At 41.7% G+C, this 19587-nt stretch overlaps 1 protein-coding gene across 8 annotated transcripts in view; it reads left to right on the top strand.

The window, feature by feature from the left end:
- The window catches only part of SYT1 (synaptotagmin 1), a 511405-nt gene that overhangs the window by 337488 nt on the left and 154330 nt on the right, over positions 1-19587 (top strand). The window lies entirely within an intron of this gene.

Raw genomic sequence — 19587 nt, 5'->3', positions numbered from 1 at the left:
ACTAAAAAATATTAAAACCACATTTGTGGGCCTTTCAGCAAATCAGGTTAATGTACCAGGAATGCTGACACTTGGTTAATTTTATTTTCAGTTTCCAAAATGTTAACTATATAGTTATATATTTTCTGAAACTTTATTATATGACCAAGCCTCTCTACTACATATAATTATATATTATTAATAATGATAAATAATCATACTTAGTTTCTGAAAACTGAAAATAAAGTACAATTAATAGAATATTATTAGAACTGAGGTGATATTGCAAATAATTATAAAATTCCTTTTCATTTAAAAAATTTCACACAGCAACGCAAATAGGTTATTTTGATACTTTACTAAACTCCAAAATGAGTTAAGTTTTTTTTTAAATAGGAGCTATCATAGCAATGTCCATGCTCTTAAAAAATTAGCAAGTAGACAGTACAAGCAAATTAAAAATATATTTGGAAAAACATTACGTTTAACAGAATAGGTTTTTTCCCTAGAGTTTATAACTTGTGGAAAGGTATAATATGGTGTGACCAATAATGACAGGTAACAAATCAGAATATTAATCGATTTTTGTCTCTGAAATGGATCTTGGCAATCTGGCAGATGCAATTTTTGCTAAATTGATAGCAAACATCTTTGGTCCATCACTCCAAATTCCCACTTGTAAGAATAGAGGTGTTACAATGGCAAGAAGGCTGCATGTCATTAGTTTGGTAATCTGCACAGTCCAGCATGGACCACATTCAGGCAGAATTGTCTGATAATATCGTCGGGAAAACAAAACTACTAGGAGCAACAAGAAAAAGAAAAAAGCATTTAGGAAAATGGTAACATGGGAGCATCTTTATTGTTTAATTTATAGTTCAGGGTGTTCTCTAAATGAGGCAGACTAGAATTTTATATGGGCTATACCTTTATTTTTCAGCTTTGATGTTAATATGACTAAGGTCATGAATGATTTGTACTATGCGAAATTCTGTAGTTTGCAGGTCTGGGAATGGAGTCCGTAGACAGAGATGAACTTGAAATGCAGCGCATCTTTCCTTTCTAAAATAACAATGAAAACAACCGGAAAGCCTAATATCAAGAATTTGCCTTTTGTTTGAATAAAAAGCTCCCATGGTGCACAGCATTATGGATGAAGGAGGATAACCTACGATTAGTCTCTGAAATTACTTTCTGGAATTTTTTTTTTAAATCCTACATGTTTCATGCACTATTTCATAGTATACTGAAAGTGACACGAGTCTGTACCTTGACAGTTTCAACATGACTTGTTCTTGCTACCTGCGTTAACTCTTAGAGAAATACTGTTATGTATTTATAATTTAAAAATGGAGGAAAAAAGGCCTGTATTGGATGCACAGTACCAGTATTCCTGCCAAGCCTCAAAAGAATTTGGTTAAGCCAACTATCTATATTCCTGCATGCTGCTGTGCTGGAAGTGGATCAGATGACCAGCTTGGTCATTTCCATGTGTATTACCTATCCTTTAGATAATTCCCCTACCTGGAAACATCTGTGCATGGAGACAGAAAACATCACAATGTTCCTTCACAAAGTTTCACCAGATCATTCTTTTTGGAACAGAAACCCCTGGTCCTTAAAAAGTCAGGACCTTCATTGCATCTCCATACTGCCTCCTGGCACTTTACCGCTCTCTCGTTCTCCACCAACACAGTATCAAGCGAGCTCTGTAGCGCTCCCAGTATATCCCCGCTGCCACTCCCCAAAAGAAGGTTGCATAGTGCAGAGGGGCTTCACGAGAAACTTAATGCAACCAAGCTATATTACGCATTGATATGGGCCCCCATCACGATAGTCTGAGTGCCTCAATCTTTAATGTATTTGTCCTCCCAACACTCCTGTGAGGGAGAAAAGCACTATGAGGGAGAAAAGCACTGTTATCCCCATGTTGTAGCTGGGCAGTTAAGGCACAGAGAGGCTAACAGCTAGCTTTTTAAAGGGATTTAGGCACTCAAACGAACAGATCTATGTCTACGTCCATCATGTAAGCACCACTGGTATTTTCCAGATCTCAGCTCAGGTGCTGGCTAACTCCTGTGCTTCCATCAGGTGACATTTTCAAACCAGCCAAAATGCTTACTCAGAGTGATAACTCAAACTGCAGCTCTAGAGCCCCTGGAGCAGGATTTTTAAATTAGGCAGGGGAACACCTATCTTGCTAGCAGGGCCTAAACCTGTAGGCCTTCTCCGAGCACATCTAAGACCGGTCAGATCCTGCAGAAGGAGGGCTAGATGCAAGCCACCAATGGTGGAGGGCAGCACAGCACCCAAACAAAAGACAGCCAGGGGCACAGAGCACTGTAGGGTGACTGCAAGAGAGCTATTGAATGTGAGCAGGAAACACGGAGTGAGAGACATGGTTTTGGCTGCTAGGGCATGGGGCTGTACCAGCATAACTATATAGGTAAACATTGCACCCGTACCCAATACAGTTATACTGGTACAAAAACTGTGTGTGTGGACTAAATTGTTTACAGTCACATCTCCCTACCTACACACACAAGTCCTAAAATGTCAAGTCATGGATATTTTGTAAAAGGCCATTAATTTGTGGCTTGCATGATGGCAGCCACAAAAATGTAGCCTCCCTTTAATGATCGGTGAAACACGCCTGAAAAATACTTTTCCTTACAGTATTTTTCAGTAAAAAATGCGTAATTTATTTTAATGTGGATTAAAAGGGAATCAAAAATCTTTTAAAATGGTGCATTTTGTAGAACATTTAAGCTGTAGAACATTAACATGCTTAATGTCATGTGCAGACCTAAATAAGAACAAAGACAATGTTTTAAAGCAGAAATGTTAATATCAGCCGGCTCTTAACGAACCAGCCAAGATTCCAGTCCAAAATGTTAAATTTCACCTTACTCTTTACAAAATTCCAGCGTGGGGTGCGTTGGATTTAAGTGACATTTTAGAACACAAAAATTTCATTCCTACCAAAGGCCAAGGAGCTTACCACAGTGAGGGAATAAAATTATTGCCAAGAAAAAGAGAGGGGGCCAATTACACTACTGCTGCTATAAGCTTAGTTAATACAAAATTTAAAAACCTTGTTACAATTCCTACCAATAGAGGCTCAAACCCCGGCCTATCACTGATATCTATTCCCCTAAAAAAGAACAGTGGGCTGTCCCCCATGTTGTGTACAAAGAGTCTGAACATCTGAGGACATGCAGAATGTTCAGGAAGATGTCTCATCATTCATTCTACTGTGGATAAAATGATTGGAGTCATTTTATTACAGTGACTCATACAATTAAAGTGCAGAGATGCTATAAGGTTACTGAGGCGTGACTGTAGAGATTTTTTTCTCAGTAATGCAAATCCCTGCACTCTGGTTGTGAGTGTCTGATTTGCATAATCACAGAACAGTTTCTGAATAACTGTACTGTATGTAAATCTCTCTATACTGATTGGCCACTGTAATACTTCTGCTTTGAATTGTCTCCTGTATGCAGAAATTTCAAACTATTTACAAGCAACAAAGACTCCATCCTAGCTTTTTACTTCCTTCATTTTAAATAGAAAAATCCCAACATTTAAACGAAAGAGAAGGAAGAAGAAACCAAAAGGAAAGAAAATGGCACTGTCAAACTGATGAAAGGGAAATTGCTTTTGAAAAGTTTTCCAGACAGCTTTTTATTCATTGCTTTCCTTTCTCTCATCGTTTTCCCTCTTGGTCCCTCTCTACAGGCCAGCAAAGCTCTTGTCCTTACAGTAACTGATGTATATTAGCGTTCATTTTCTTTACATTAGAGAATCCCAGCCCCTCCTCCTAAATTCTGTATTGAACACTATGTAAACAAAAATGTGTTGCGAGTGGTTCTGGCGACAAGGGCCTTATAGAACAAAAGGAAGGAGAGATTAGGGAGGGAGAAGGGAAAAGGGAAAAAGATAAGTCCTAGAACTGGGGAGGGGAAAGTAGAAAGGGCAAAGGGGGGGGGTTGCCCTTTTAAAAAAAAATCCCTTTCAGCTGCTGGACAGTCCCTGTGGGATTTTTATTAGGGTGTTTTTCCCCTTAATTTGACGATTAAATGTTTAGTTTAAAAATTTGATGATGATAATAACAATAATTACATGTAAATATAAACAAATGTTTATTATTTTACACTACATAAATGAGCACCCATCTCAAATGCTAAATGACCTTGAAAAACTCTTAAAAATATATTCATGAACAGATTCCTGTAATTGCCTACAAATAACACTCTCCTAGGAGCAACATAAGTCAAACAATACATGAATAAGCTGCGCAACAAAGCCTACCAGAGTTCCCCTAATAATAATGAATATGAGAGTGCTTCCTGTACTCTCAGTAATAACTGTATTGAATTCAGCTGTCATAACTCCCACAGCTTGATGTAGGTTTCTCCCTCCCTGTCTTTCGATCCATTCTGGCCCCCTTGATTGGCCAGTTTAGGTTGGATTAAGTGTTCTTATTACCCCTTCTGTAAGTGACATTAAACTCATTTCTTGATTTTTTTTTCTCTTCCTTGACACCAGAATTCTGGGCTATTATTTTGAATGATACTTTCTAATCACATTTTGGGACTTTACACACACTCTTACATGGTATTTCTGAAATCTAACTTTTATGGGCCTGCCATTTTGACTGTATTTAGAAAATAACTTAGGACTTTGTTCAGCTTTCAACTTTCTGCATAGTTGCCATTCTACTGAGGTCAATGGGACACTCATGAGGTTCTGGTCAGCATGACTAAGGGTGGATAGATCTGACCCCATCATGCAAACAGTGCTGAAGAAGACCTATTGAGTTCCAAAACTGTTCTAATACACAGAGACAACAAATATAGGGAAATCAAAGTGAACTTATTATTAATTATTTGTATTACCATAACACCTCGTAGCCCTGGCTATGGATGAGGACCCCATTGTGCTAGGTGCTGTACAAACACCAAACAAAAAGTCATTGATGCCTTAAAGAGCTTATAATCTAAGTATAAGACAAGAGGCAACAGATGGAGACAGGCAGAGAAGGGAGTGCAAGGAAACAATGAGACAATATTGATCAACTGTTTTAGTACTCCAGCATTCTAATCCTTGCCAAGTATTTTATAGGCTTCATGGCAGAGGAGAGTTTTTAAGGAGGAATTAGAAGGAGAGTAAATAAGTTCGTTTTGTGTATATTTATGGGGAACCCCTCCCAAGTGTGAGTGTCAGCACTGGAGAAAGCACAAAGGTCCTAGGCTCACTTCCTCCTGTTTCACCCACATCTTGCAACACATGTTCCATTGGCTCATGTCATTCAAAGACATTCATTGTTCTACATGGGTGGCAAATATGCGTAATTAGAAGTAATGCCTTATTGGTGACATACAATAGAAATGGGAAGAAGATGTGACAGGGCAATAGTGGGACAAGGCAAAGATCCAATGTTCTCAACTAGTGCAAATTAATTGCAAATCTCACAATATTTGTTCTTTTCATTAAAAGCCCATCCCCTAGAGTCCTGTGATTTACATAAAATCTCAGCTTTCATTCTTTTTTTAAAAAGTTTCTAGCCCACATAGTTGTGGAGACAGGCTAGAAAACATGGCACAAGTGCACCCTGAAGACTCAGAAACCACAAGATAAATAAAAAGAACCCATGTTTATTGGTTTTTTTTAGAAATCTCACTTTATAAGCCACCTCAATTTTGGGGAGCCTGACCCTTAATTTTTGAATGCTCAGGGTTGGTACTATTGAAAATCTGGTTCCAGAATGCATTACTCCTTATGTAGCTCTGAGTGAGTGGAAAATATAAACTAAAAGTTCGTTACACAAAGCATGACTAAAAAGAAACATTTGTACTCAAACAAAAAATTTTCGCTTAAGGAAATAATGATTAACCCATGTTATCCTAGTAAAATGTTGATTGATATCACCTCTTTAAAATGTTCTGTACATCATGTGTTAGGATGCATGTCTAACAGGCGTCATCTTGGCTCTCAGGCAAGGGACTGAACTGGGGACCTACAGAGCTTAAAAGGGGCTATAACAGACACATATTCTCTGCAGATCAGTCACAGAGGGGGAGCCATAGCACACACTCACGATCAGGTTACATCCTTCCTCTAATAAAAGAAAGCTTGTCACAGACAGCTGAGGTTTACAGCAGTTCTAATCCAGGGCAAGCCCCAAGTTACATGATGACTACCATCTTGGCTGACGTACCGAGGACTGAACCAGAGACCTCAATCAAAAGTGTGAGTTGCTACAACCTTAGCTGAAGAGCCAGCTGTAACAGAATATACCCACTGGTGCTTGGGCACAGAGGAGGGCACATACACTCAACAGTGGAGGGAAGGATCTGGCAGCCTATCAATTTGTCATCCTAAGTATAAAAAATGCTTTCTCTTAGCCAGAATCCCAGAAAAAGCAAAATCTCCCTGCCAAAGAGAGTGACACAGTATTAATTACATTTTCTGGAAACCGTATATTTTGTTCCTGAAAAGGATACTAATTAAACTGCTCATATAATATAGTTTTTTAATTGTGTGGTTTGAAGTGTGGGGAAGACAATTAAGACCTCATAGGAGATGTCTCATGAATGTTTTGGAAAACACTTGGTGCCATCAGATTTTCTCTACCACAGGGAGAAAAGTAATCTATGGTAAAGAGGGGGTTGAGCACATACCATACATTTGGTAACAGGATTTTAAGAAGGGACTCCTAACAAGCCCCAAGGGTCCCCCTGATGGGGTGTCCACCCCACACCAGAAAGGAAGGGATTAAAAGCACTTAGAGTGGCTGGGCAGGGAGCAGCCAATCAGGGGCTGGTGGGCTTACATAAAAGGAGCTGCAGAACCAGAGACAGTCAGATGCTTTGGGGAGCCCGAGGAGTGAGGACTAGCAAGCTGCAGAAAGGGTATCACGTTTGGCAGAGCAGTTGCTGGTAGGTACTGGGGGAACAAGAGAGAGCTCCTGGCTGACTACTGGGATTTGCTGGCTGAAAGCTCTGAGAAGAGTAGTGGGCGGAGCCAGGTCTATCCCCTCACCCCTTCCCCCCCCACAACTGGAGAAGTAGCTGGACTGTTGAACTAAGACACTCCCCACCCGGGAAGGGGGGGGGGAAACAGATGGTGAAACGGCTGGAAAGCCAAGTCATGAAGAGAATGCTGTGGTACTTGGACTGAGGCAGGCCTGCAGGCGGAGACATTGATGGGAGATGCACCACCTGGAGAGGGCACTCCAGCTGGTAGAGCTAATCCCCGTGATGGCCGCTGCGGTGAGTAGACTCCATCACAGTCGCCTCCAGCACATCATTGTAGTTATTTCTTTATAGTCATTACAATGATTGTGTAGCTATTTTATTGCATTATGGATATGTCAAGTTGTGGCAGTTCTTATTAAACTGAGTAGAGAATTCAATTTGCAACCAGAAAACTGTGAACATGTTGTTCACAAGTTTATTTTCAGCACTGGGAATTTCTTTTTTAATTCTTGATATTAGAAAAAGACAGTACAAATGTGTTAAATATTATTTACATATATTTTATAATAATTTGCATGTTCTAAAAATTACATGTAGAAGGATTATCTACAAAAATTACGCTATGTGTATAGTTCATTATGCACTATTGTACTGAAAATTCTTGTGGAGAAAGGGTGTATAGGACAGTTATGAACTCACAATTACCAATATATTTAAACTAAGTTATTTTTGCAGCAATATATTATGTGAAAGAAACATGACATTCAGTACTAAGTTAAAAATCTAATCAAGGTACCACAAAATCAAGAAAATTCAAATTTAAGCCTGGCATTGCATCTTTACCTCATCTATTTGTGCCTAGGTAGCATAGCATCTCTAAGACATTGTCACACAAAGTTATGAAAAACCTGCAGTAGGTTGGCACAGAGGTACAAATTAAGAATAGACCATCCGTCTTTGCTATTATTGTTTGTTAAACACTAATGTTTCACTGGATGTGCTTGGTTATGCAAAAGATCCGAAAACAAATAAGACTTCCCTGATGCATACTACAACATTAATTTAGGTTTGTGTATGTTAACTATTTTGTTTTGTTAACTTTTAAAAAACCATTGATATATCTTGGAAGGCTTGCTCAACACTTCTGACAATCAGGCCAAAGTCACTCATGTTGGGCACCCAAAAACTGAGGCACAAAACTGATGGATCCTTTCAAATATTTGAGCCCATTAATTGTAGTCCAAAGTACACTGTATGTAGCTTTCTTCACCTTCCCCTGTTCTTTATTCAAAAAAAGGCTTCCATGGCTAAAACGAATCCTATGTCTAATATACATCATCTGTAAGAAAATATGTGCAGTAATCAGGGCAAGCGAGTGGCCACAACTTCATTAAAACTGAACATTAGAGTGGTGGGAGTTTTTTGCCCCTCTCCCCATACCAGGCATTCAGGCGGGTCCAGTGCAGTGTTTACAAACAGGCCATCTATCAAGTAGCCTATAACTTGGGGTAAACCGTCCACTGCCTGTTTTGCAGAATCCTCTCACCTTCCCCCTACAAAGGGTATAGAAAGTACCAAATGGGACCCCGATCTGCAGACTTCAGGTCTCCTTTTTGCCCATAGACTTGGGGTCCACCAGCACAATCCCATGTCTCTGATTTTCCATTTGTTTGCTCTTTGGACTTTTATTTGTACTGGACACCGGCTGCAATTTATGACAAACTAACATTCATACAATTCCTAACGTTAAACTCCGAAATCCTATATCTATTAAACCTAACTGTGTCTCCATGATGGTATGAGGGGGGCGGAGTGGGTACTACTAGGCCCCAGCCAATTTGGTTCCAATGGGGAAAATACCTTCCTGGCCCCATGAGCAGGTGATCAGTCAGGCCCACAGCAACCTGAAAAACACAGTCCCTATACCATATAACTATAAGGAAGGAAGGTGGGTTCAGTTAAAAGTAAGGCAAGAGGCCTAAGAAGCAACAGGCCAGGGTTTAAATAAATGATTGGCTCCTTCTTCCCACAGTCAGCTCGCATCTCTTAGGCTGGCCAATGGCAAGGGGAGGAGGGGCCTATCCTTGTACTCTCTTACCTTTTATCCTATAGCTGTCTGGCAGCTTGCAGATCCAATAAAGTTTCCCACCTGTTAATTCACCGGGTGGCATTCTAATACTTGGATTTGTCAGAATGAAAGGAACTAAGTATTTACTCTATTGCGTGGTTCCTAAATATGAAGTTAAACAATTTTATAATTTCCAAACATTTACAGATGGAATCATGGAAAACATTTATAGCACTAGGAATAGGTTAACGTTCATTGATTCTGTAGACAAAAAGACTTTGGTACACATTTTGGATCACTGCTATCATTGACAGTTTCACTGTTCTTCTGTAGAACTGCATCCCTTCCTGAATTCTATTGTTCTGTTTAGGCTTATAATTGCACTTCAAACCAGATCCTCGACTGGTGTAATAGCTTTATTGACTTAATTTGAGTTATGCCAGTTTGTACCAGCAGAGGACCTGACCTCAAACCTTCATAAGAATCGTTGTGTGGGTAGGTGAGACTCTTTTATTATACAAAAGAGACAATATCACCCTGTTTGAATGATGGGCTTGTGAAGACTCAGTTCCAATTGAGCAATCCATCTGCTAAATCCCATGCAGGCTTCTCAGTCTGAATCTAATCTTAATTATTAGCTTCAGCAAGAGCAGCCTAATTTGCTCACTGCCCCTGTATTATCTGGGGGTACGTTTCAGTACTCTAGCAGGCATCATTTCCCAAACTTGGGAAAGGATTGACAAAACGAAAGAAAAGGGGAGCGTGGGTCTTTTCAAATGACACAGAAATGTACTGTGACCTTTGACGAAAACACATCCTCCATCTCTTGGACTTCATGACTTGTTGTCAGAATAGTGTTCTGTAAGCAAGACTTTGCCATTCAGTATGTTATCTCAATTCCCACTGAGTGAAACACTTCATTTACGAAAGGTGTGAAGTTTACTTTTCCTGTCAGGAATTTGTAGTCCAGGAAGGCAACATGTTGTTGGTGCTTAATAGTAACAAGTGGGGATGTGTGAAGACAACGCTTTCCTCTCCTAGGTGGTGGTGATATTTATTTTTATGAGTTATTATTGCAGTTTTCGATCACTCCTCAGCATAGAAGACTTCTCCATTTCCTTGCCATGTTATTTCATTTATGCATTTATTAACACTCCCTTATTAGCCAAAGTCACATAGAAGATTTGGCCTGAGCAGGGCCATCACTATGCCAACGTTGAGACTTGTTTGTTGTTTTTGCTTAGAAATCTCCTTGCTCTTCCCTCAAGTCCAGACCTTTTATAACCAGGTTTCTCAACTCACAGCAACCCACTTGCTCTGCGCTGAAATATAGTATTCTAGGTCTCCATCCAGGAGCCAGCTATTTGTTTGTAAAATTCCACTGGTGCAGATTTACGTGCAGCAGGGGCAATGGAAGAAAGACAGTGAAAGATAAGGCAGGTTTACTATTCATAATTTGAAGTCTAGCATATCCTTTTAGATTATATCTCTGTGATGGTAATCACTTCACATGAAACTGGTCCAGAATACCAATTTCTAAACTGTCTTGCCTTGTGAAACATTTGTTGAAGGGTTTTAAGTCCTAGGACTGGCAAGATGTCCCAATGCACAGAAAAATAAGGTTTTTTTAAAAAAAATATTAGTGGATAAATAGAAATACCTAATGTAATCTTAACTCGGGCATAGCATTTCGCCTTATAAAATGTCATGAAAAAATACAAGTCAAAAGTGATTTGACTGATAGCAATTCTGAAGCAGCCATGCGTATATTTAATAATGATTGTGTGATATGGAACTATTTAGTCACATCACCCTCTTTATCTAAATACACATACTGTAAGAAGGAACAGACAAAATAGGAGAGAAAAATTCTTTACTTAAAAGTCTTTTTCTATTAAATTAGTGCATAAATAGAAGCTTTAGGGCAGGGGTGGCCAACCTGAGAAGGAGCCAGAATTTACCAATGTACATTGCCAAAGAGCCACACTAATACGTCAGCAGCCCTCCAGCGCCTCGTGCCTGTTGCAGTCAGCTGTTTCGCATGCACAGGAGGCTCTGTGGGGGAGGGGGAGGAGTGAGGGCATGGCAGGCTCTGGGGCAGGGGCTTTGGGGGAAGGGGTGGAGTGGAGGCAGGGCTTGGCACATTGGAAAGTTAGCATCTGTAACTCTAGCCCCGGAGTCAGCGCCTATGCAAGGAGCCGCATATTAACCTCTGAAGAGCCGCATGCGGATCCGGAGCCACAAATTGGCCACACCTGCTTTAGGGTATGTCTACACTACTGCTGGGAGCTAGCACAAGAAAGTAGCAGTGTAGCCAAGGGTTAGCTTGGGCCATGGCTCAGGCTAGCCACCTGAGTACACACCCAGGGGGTCTGGACAGGTTGGTATTCAGGCATCTAACCTGAGCTGCCCTCCATGTTACCCATGGCTACTGTGCTATTTTTAGCATGCTACCTTGAGCAGAACTAATGCATGTCTGTCTATCTGCACTAGGAAGCATGCTCCCAGATGCTGTGTAGACATACTGAGAGGCCTGCAACATCTCAAAGCCTGCTTTTACTGAGGGTAGGTTTACACTATGTGGCTATGCTGCCATAATCCCATAGTGTAGACATAGCCTACACTGATGGACAGAGTAGTTCCGTGGTGTAGGAACATCTCCTCAAGCAAAGTTAGTTAAGTTGTCAGAAGGATTCTTCCATCGACATAGCTGCATCTATGCTGGGGGTTAGGTGACTGTGCTGACCTATGTCAGTCGGGATGTGGTTTTTTCACACCCCTGAACAACATACCTATGTCAACCTAACTTTTAAGTGTAAACCAAGCCCCAGGCACAGAGGTAATTGCAGGATTGGGGCCTTGCTGCCATGGTTGTGTGACCAAAGTGGATTTCCAAAGAAAAAAACAAAAAAAATAATTCTTTAACAATAAGAACAACTAAAGTGATTCATTTTTCTATTCAAAGCTGAATAATGAATAACCCCATGGAGGCAGGAATAGATTAAAGATTCTTTTAAAAAAAAATCAACATAAGTTGTCCCACTTCAAACAATGTCAACATAATGAGTCCAATTAACAAACTGGTGTGCCACAATCTGCTACAGGTTTTAGAATCATATAGGCCTCAGTCCAGAAAAGCACTTAAGCATTTGTTGACTTTTAAGCACTTCAGTGATCCATTGACTTCAGTACAGCACACACTAAAGTGCTTTGCTGGTTCAGGGCCATAAAATCTTAATACCTCAACTTCATTTAGTTTCATTTAAAACAGGGGCGGGGGGGGGGGGGGAGTGGGTAGGAAACCTGAAAAAAAAAAGACACATGCAGCAATTTATTTAATGGAATATTGTGTTCGTTCACCTGTTTTTAGATTGTTTTTCCACATGTAAAATCGTTTCACTGTATCAATAACTTTATCGTAACAGAGAAGATATTTAAAACAAAATAAGATGCAGTAGCAAAAAAGTGTATTGCCACTACGTACTATATGTCAGAATGTTCAGTACCAGAAACATTTCCTACCAAAATATTCATAAATACAAGCCCATTTTTCCTCCCAATTCATTTTAATGTTATTGTTTTCGACAGCTGCTTGTTGAGTGTGTGTCCTTTCCATTACATTGACCCAGTGATTCATTAGCACAACACGCTTCTTCAAATGTGCTTATCAAAGAGACAGTATTTAGCTAGTGTTAACTTCTAAATGTGCACTATTTTTCCACTTTGACATAAATATTTGGGAGAACTATTGAAAGCTTCCAATGAAACTGCTCGGAGGATTTAGGTAGGAAGAATATAATTACTTCTGTTGAAATTTTGGCCAGATTGCTACACATTTTAATCCAATTCCTTCTGAAACAGTTGAGCATCTTTCCATTTACTTTAATAAGAGTTGGATGGGGCCCTCAGGAATTGCTGTCCTTGTCAGAAGTTCCTTGGGGATGTTTAACAACCACAGGCGCTAGGACATAAGTTTTATGCCTTATCCAAAGTACAGTACCTTCTGTAGTAGAGTAACAGCCGTGTTAGTCTGTATAGTCGCAAAAAGAAAAGGAGTACTTGTGGCACCTTAGAGACTAACCAATTTATTTGAGCATAAGCTTTCGTGAGCTACAGCTCGCTTCATCGGATGCATACTGTGGAAACTGCAGAAGACTTTATATACACAGAGACCGTGAAACAATACCCCCTCCCACCCCACTGTCCTGCTGGTAATAGCTTATCTAAAGTGATCGCTCTCCTTACAATGTGTATGATAATCAAGTTGGGCCATTTCCAGCACAAATCCAGGTTTTCTCACCCTCCGCCCCCCCGCACACACACAAACTTACTCTCCTGCTGGTAATAGCCCATCCAAAGTGACCACTCTCTTTACAATGTGTATGATAATCAAGGTGGGCCATTTCCAGCACAAATCCAGGTTTTCTCACACACACACACACACACCCCACACACACACACAGACTCACTCTCCTGCTGGTAATAGCTCATTCAAACTGACCACTCTCCTTACAATGTGTATGATAATCAAGGTGGGCCATTTCCAGCATAAATCCAAGTTTAACCAGAACGTCTCGGGGGGGGGGAGGGGTAGGAAAAAAGGGGAAATAGGCTACCTTGCATAATGACTTAGCCACTCCCAGTCTCTATTTAAGCCTAAATTAATAGTATCCAATTTGCAAATGAATTCCAATTCAGCAGTTTCTCGCTGGAGTCTGGATTTGAAGTTTTTTTGTTTTAAGATAGCGACCTTCATGTCTGTAATCGCGTGACCAGAGAGATTAAAGTGTTCTCCGACTGGTTTATGAATGTTATAATTCTTGACATCTGATTTGTGTCCATTTATTCTTTTACGTAGAGACTGTCCAGTTTGACCAATGTACATGGCAGAGGGGCATTGCTGGCACATGATGGCATATATCACACTGGTGGATGTGCTGGTGAACGAGCCTCTGATAGTGTGGCTGATGTTATTAGGCCCTGTGATGGTGTCCCCTGAATAGATATGTGGGCACAGTTTGCAACGGGCTTTGTTGCAAGGATAGGTTCCTGGGTTAGTGGTTCTGTTGTGTGGTATGTGGTTGTTGGTGAGTATTTGCTTCAGGTTGGGGGACTGTCTGTAGGCAAGGACTGGCCTGTCTCCCAAGATTTGTGAGAGTGTTGGGTCATCCTTCAGGATAGGTTGTAGATCCTTAATAATGCGTTGGAGGGGTTTTAGTTGGGGGCTAAAGGTGACGGCTAGTGGCATTCTGTTATTTTCTTTGTTAGGCCTGTCCTGTAGTAGGTGACTTCTGGGAACTCTTCTGGATCTATCAATCTGTTTCTTCACTTCCGCAGGTGGGTATTGTAGTTGTAAGAATGCTTGATAGAGATCTTGTAGGTGTTTGTCTCTGTCTGAGGGGTTGGAGCAAATGCGGTTGTATCGCAGAGCTTGGCTGTAGATGATGGATTGTGTGGTGTGGTCAGGGTGAAAGCTGGAGGCATGTAGGTAGAAATAGCAGTCAGTAGGTTTCCGGTATAGGGTGGTGTTTATGTGACCATTGTTTATTAGCACTGTAGTGTCCAGGAAGTGGATCTCTTGTGTGGACTGGACCAGGCTGAGGTTGATGGTGGGATGGAAATTGTTGAAATCATGGTGGAATTCCTCAAGGGCTTCTTTTCCATGGGTCCAGATGATGAAGATGTCATCAATATAGCGCAAGTAGAGTAGGGGCGTTAGGGGACGAGAGCTGAGGAAGCGTTGTTCTAATTCAGCCATAAAAATGTTGGCATACTGTGGGGCCATGCGGGTACCCATAGCAGTGCCACTGATCTGTAGGTATATATTGTCCCCAAATGTAAAATAGTTATGGGTAAGGACAAAGTTCAGCCACCAGGTTAGCCGTGACATTATCAGGGATAGTGTTCTTGACGGCTTGTAGTCCATCTTTGTGTGGAATGTTGGTGTAGAGGGCTTCTACATCCATAGTGGCCAGGATGGTGTTATCAGGAAGATCACCGATGGATTGTAGTTTCCTCAGGAAGTCAGTGGTGTCTCGAAGGTAGCTGGGAGTGCTAGTAGCGTAGGGCTTGAAGAGGGAGTCTACATAGCCAGACAATCCTGCTGTCAGGGTGCCAATGCCTGAGATGATGGGGCACCCAGGATTTCCAGGTTTATGGATCTTAGGTAGTAGATAGAATATCCCAGGTCGGGGTTCCAGGGGTGTGTCTGTGCAGATTTGATCTTGTGCTTTTTTAGGAAGTTTCTTGAGCAAATGCTGTAGTTGCTTTTGGTAACTCTCAGTGGGATCATAGGGTAATGGCTTGTAGACAGTGGTGTTGGAGAGCTGCCGAGCAGCCTCTTGTTCATATTCCGACCTATTCATGATGACAACAGCACCTCCTTTGTCAGCCTTTTTGATTATGATGTCAGAGTTGTTTCTGAGGCTGTGGATGGCATTGTGTTCTGCACGGCTGAAGTTATGGGGCAAGTGATGCTGCTTTTCCACAATTTCAGCCCGTGCACGTTGGCGGAAGCACTCTATATAGAAGTCCAGTCTGCTGTTTCGACCTTCAGGAGGAGTCCACCTAGAATCCTTCTTTTTGTAATGTTGGTAGGGAGGCCTCTGTGGATTAGTATGTTGTTCAGAGGTATTTTGGAAATATTCCTTGAGTCGGAGACGTCGAAAATAGGATTCTAGGTCACCACAGAACTGTATCATGTTCGTGGGGGTGGAGGGGCAGAAGGAGAGGCCCCGAGATAGGGCAGCTTCTTCTGCTGGGCTGAGAGTATAGTTGGATACGTTAACAATATTGCTGGGTGGGTTGAGGGAACCATTGCTGTGGCCCCTTGTAGCATGTAGTAGTATAGAAAGTTTAGTGTCCTTTTTCTTTTGTAGAGAAGCAAAGTGTGCGTTGTAAATGGCTTGTCTAGTTTTAGTAAATTCCAGCCACAAGGAAGTTTGTGTGGAAGGTTGGTTTTTTATGAGAGTATCCAGTTCTGAGAGCTCATTCTTAATCTTTCCCTGTTTGCTGTAGAGGATGTTGATCAGGTGATTCCGCAGTTTCTTTGAGAGCGTGTGGCACAAGCTGTCAGCATAGTCTGTGTGGTATGTAGATTGTAATGGATTTTTTACCTTCAGTCCTTTTGGTACGATGTCCATCTGTTTGCATTTGGAAAGGAAGATGATGTCTGTCTGTATCTGTACAAGTTTTTTCATGCAGTTGATAGATTTCCACTCCATACGGCTAAATGCAGTGCCTTGCATAATGACAGGTTTCAGAGTAACAGCCGTGTTAGTCTGTATTCGCAAAAAGAAAAGGAGTACTTGTGGCACCTTAGAGACTAACCAATTTATTTGAGCATAAGCTTTCCTGAGCTACAACTCACTTCATCGGATGCATACTGTGGAAACTGCAGAAGACATCATATACACAGATTTGTGCTGGAAATGGCCCAACTTGATTATCATACACATTGTAAGGAGAGTGATCACTTTAGATAAGCTATTACCAGTAGGAGAGTGGAGTGGGAGGAGGTATTGTTTCATGGTCTCTGTGTATATAATGTCTTCTGCAGTTTCCACAGTATGCATCCGATGAAGTGAGCTGTAGCTCACGAAAGTTTATGCTCAAATAAATTGGTTAGTCTCTAAGGTGCCACAAGTACTCCTTTACTTCTTCCTGTAGTAGAGTGTTTTCAACACCATCCCTGCGCAGTGTTGTTAACTCAGAGAGAAGTCTGCCATCTTCAGCCTGCCTCAGTGGGGTCCAGAATATCAGCAAATGGAATTGTTAACTTTCTTCCTGTCTAGTATGTTTATGTGGTCACACAGAGCATGGTGATCTGTGTGGCTGGTGGGATAGTGCTGGAACGTCTATAGCAGTGATCGGGAAGTGGTTATAACTTCTCGCTAATTCTTCTATTCTTTGGGTTCTTGGTTGGTAGAATTTTCTGTAAGTGAGCTTTGGAATCTGGCAGGGTCCAAGAGTTTTCAGTGTCAGTGCAGGGTGATGCTCTTATCCTTCTGGAGAAATGAGTTTTCAGGATACTCTGGAGGCTGGCCCCCAGACCGTATACTGCTCTCTGGCTGAGCTCAGGTATGGAGAAGAATACAGCTGAAAAAATTGTATTGGCGGTATATGCTGCAAAAGCAACTGCCACTGATTTGTGAGCTTAAGATCACCAGGTTGCTGAAGTAATGGATGGCCTTGAATAATACTTAGGACTTCCAGACTGTGCTAGTATTATTGGTGGAATTCACTGCCCAGTTCTTTGCCAAAACTATTATAAAAGGGGATAGTGGGGCACATTTTGTTATTACTGTAATTTGTACTGTGTGGTCATACAGGCTGTGGAGTATCACAGAGGGCCACTTTTGGATTGGCTGGTAAATTTCTCAATGCCAGAATATTTTGTAAAAGATGTACAGGAAAGGACAGGCTGTGATACTGTTACCCCAATACAGCAGGGAAATAAATGATGTGCCTGGTACTGGGGTACACAAACCCCACATGGAGCAACATGGGGTTAATGAGCTAATGTGGGCTCAGGTGGCCCCACGCCTTTACACCAGTGAGTGATGTCAGAACTGGAAAGAGGAGTTTAAGTGGGAGAAACCCAGGTGAGTTAATGGTAGGCCAGGAAGGAGCAGACCTTCATACCTCAGCTTCCGGAGAGAGGGCTATGTGAAGGCAGGAGCTCCTTGGAAGGCCCTTCACTGAAAGACAGGAGGACCTGATCCTGGCTCACTTTCAGAGAGGCTATTCCTTACTGTTTACCAGTGAACTCAGAGAGCCTTAATCCAGTTTTGGAATGATTCCTCTTGGTTTAATTCCCCTTTTGTTCTGTTCATTGACAATCCGAGAAGGGGCAGACTATCCGGGGCCCAGCTGGAGGGCTAAGCCTTTTAGGACTGGGACTAGAGTGGGAAAACCACCTGGATGCCGCAGAGCTGTGGCCCAGGTTAGCGCTGGGGCTCTGCCCAGAGCCTAGTGCAGGGGTCGGCAACCTTTGGCATGCGGCCCATCATGGTAATCTGCTGGCAGGACGCAAGACATTTTGTTTTCATTGACCAGCATCAGCACGGCCCCCCGCAGCTACCAGTGGCCACGGTTCTCTGTTCCCAGCCAATGGGAGCTGTGGGAAGCTGTAGGCCACAGGGACAAGCTGGCCGTTGCTTCCCACAGCTCCCATTGACCAGGAATGGCAAACCCCAGCCGCTGGGAGCTGCAGGGGGCTGCACCTGCGGATGGTCAACATAAACAAAATGTCTCGCAGCCTGCCAGCGGATTATCCTGATGGGCTGTGTGCTGAAGGTTGCCGACCCCTGGTCTAGTGGGTGCCCAGGGAAGTAACTCCAGTGACAGTCTGTACTTACTGTAACAGCTGGGGAGCTTGCTTGTCCTTTATTGCCCTGGAATGGGCCTGTATGATGAAGCTATACTCAGGTTCTGAGGGTGTTGAGTAACAGCAGGTAAGTCACTGTCTCAGCACTGCCAAAGAGGTGGTGATTGCTGACTCTGTCCATTATCCCAGACGAGCATGGTAAGGGTGGCTCTGTGCCATTGTTTCATTCAGACTGTTATTCAAAGAGTGGGTAATGAGAAGCAATGAGATCTCCATGTTCATATTCTGATGTTACATGACCTTTCATTAAATTGCATTGTAAATAGATCATTTTGATGTTAGTCAATCATTCCTGCATGTAATAAGGAATTTGATTGAAAAATATTTCCAGGGATTCCAGTGGCACAAATATGTTTATTAAACAATAATGAATACTTTTAAAAACATTTCAAACTATGTAGAGCCTGCAAGCTGATCAAAAAGATACACTGAAGTGCAGCTAATGTGCGTAAAGGCAACTGATGGATCACAGTGAAAGTTCATGTCTTCACAGTACCTACAGGAAGTAGATCTGCTGTTTTGGAATGAATAGGCCCTTCGTTCTAGGCGTAGAGGAAATAAGAATCATTGCTATGAAGCATGTTCATTAGAGATGGGGCTGGAAAGTATCAGAAGTCATATCTGTGGTCTGGGAGCAAATGATACTAATGCAGCCATCATCATTTTCACACTATAAGCCCATATCTCTATCTGTTAACTGCAACTCTTCTTGTTAGTCTCCATTTCCTCTGTCTTGTCTTTAATCTCTTTCTTGGTCTCTTTCCCTTCTGCTTCTCTAAAAAACCCAACATTCTGTCACCCTCATTATCCATAAAGACCCTCACGGAATCTATAGTCTTCTCTTAATTTTTCTTTCTATCTGCCTTAAATTATAAAGATCCTCTGACACCCTCATAGGCTACTTTTGACATATAGGTGGTGCAGGGACACCACGCATTGGGGAAGGGGGGCTGTCTGTTAGACATGGCTGCATCCTCATGTTGTCTGGCAGTCCTGGGATTCTGTTAGTAACAAATGTGAAGCATTTCGCTCTGTGAAAGTAATCTCATCAACCTCTGAATGCGAGCTACCCTTTCTCTGCTGAACATTGTATCCCAGGTTAGAATTGTGACCTTGATGTCATTTTTTTAAAGCTCTTCACCGCACTTCAAGTCAACTGTGCTAATTTTTTT

Source organism: Lepidochelys kempii, chromosome 1 (genome assembly GCF_965140285.1).
Source record: "Lepidochelys kempii isolate rLepKem1 chromosome 1, rLepKem1.hap1, whole genome shotgun sequence".
NCBI lineage: Eukaryota > Metazoa > Chordata > Testudines > Cheloniidae > Lepidochelys > Lepidochelys kempii.
This window is presented reverse-complemented; position numbering and strand designations above follow the sequence as displayed.